The sequence below is a fragment of the Mirounga leonina genome, unplaced genomic scaffold (genome assembly GCF_011800145.1).
Source record: "Mirounga leonina isolate KUSES-001 unplaced genomic scaffold, KU_Mleo_1.0 Mir_376, whole genome shotgun sequence".
NCBI classification, from domain to species: domain Eukaryota; kingdom Metazoa; phylum Chordata; class Mammalia; order Carnivora; family Phocidae; genus Mirounga; species Mirounga leonina.
In genome coordinates, this window is record NW_023270718.1 from 10412495 (window position 1) to 10413947 (window position 1453).

The 1453-nt window shown below is 46.8% G+C and overlaps 1 pseudogene; it reads left to right on the top strand.

The window, feature by feature from the left end:
* Window positions 1-889: 889 nt before the first annotated feature.
* Window positions 890-1238, top strand: LOC117997911 (annotated as a pseudogene).
* The last annotated feature ends 215 nt before the right edge of the window (window positions 1239-1453 follow it).

Sequence of the window (1453 nt, forward strand, 5' to 3'; positions counted from 1 at the left end):
CAGAGACAGAGAGAGAGGCAGAGGGAGAAGCAGGCTCCCAAGGAGCAGAGAGCCCGATGCGGGACTCGATCCCAGGACCCTGGGATCATGACCTGAGCTGAAGGCAGACGCTTAACCATCTGAGCCACCCAGGTGCCCCCAAGATTTGTTCTAGAGGAACAGAATTTTATGGATGGGTTTCCTGAATTGGTTCTGGGGTTTCTGGAACCTACTCTCAAATCTGATTAAAGTGCACTAAAGACTCTATTTCCAGTAGTAAACAGAGCACTGATAGTGTATCAGGTGAACTGTTTATGGAGATAATGTAAAATACCTTCATTGGATGCTCCTAATCAATCACTGGTAGGAAGCAAGGAGCTGAGTGATTCTGTATAAGATATTTCAAACACTTTTGGAAAATCGAGGAACATAATGATATTGGATGGCTTCTCCTAATGTTGCTTAACAAAGTGGTAAAAGAACAGGAGGAGCTCAGGAGTTTGAATTCCCATCTCATGCACCACATAAATAACCCAAGAGCTTCCATGTGTGCCCTGTAGGAGACACAGGGCTAAAATTGCCAAAAATCGGGCGCCTGGGTGGCTCAGTCGGTTAAGCGACTGCCTTCGGCTCAGGTCATGATCCTGGAGTCCCAGGATCGAGTCCCACATCGGGCTCCCTGCTCGGCAGGGAGTCTGCTTCTCCCTCTGACCCTCCCCCATCTCATGTGCTCTCTCTCTCAAATAAATAAAATCTTTAAAAAATAAATAAATAGATTGCCAAAAATCAAATACAAAACCTCATCCTGTGATTAGCTGAGTTACAACACAAGTTGAACTCGCAACCTCACAGTTGTTTTCTCTTAAAGTGAGGGCATTGAGTTCGGGGACGGCATCCATAGGCATTCAGAATGGTCCAGCGTTTGCCCTACCGTCATAAGCTGTCCTACAATACAGCCTCTAACAAAAGTAGGCTGTGCCGAACCCCTGGTAACAGAATCATTTACCTTTATACCAAGAAGGTTGGGAAACTACCAAACTGCATGTGGCGTGTGCCCAGGCCGACTTCGAGGAGTTCGTGCTGTGAGACCTAAAGACCTTATGAGATTGTCTAAAATGAAAAAACACATCAGCAGGGCCTATGGTGGTTCCATGTGGGCTAAGTGTGTTCGTAACAGGATCAAGCGTGCTTTCCTTATCGAGGAACAGAAAATCATTGTGAAAGTGTTGAAGGTGCAAGCTTCAACAGAAAGCTAAATAAAGGGGCGCCTGGGTGGTTCAGTCATTAGGCGTCTGCCTTCCGCTCGGGTCATGATCCCAGGGTCCTGGGATCGAGTCCCACATTGGGCTCCCTGCTCCACGGGAGGCCTGCTTCTCCCTCTCCCACTCCCCCTGCTGTGTTCCCTCTCTCACTGTGTCTCTCTCTGTCAAATAAATAAAATCTTTAAAAAAAAAAAAAGAAAGAAAGAAAGCTA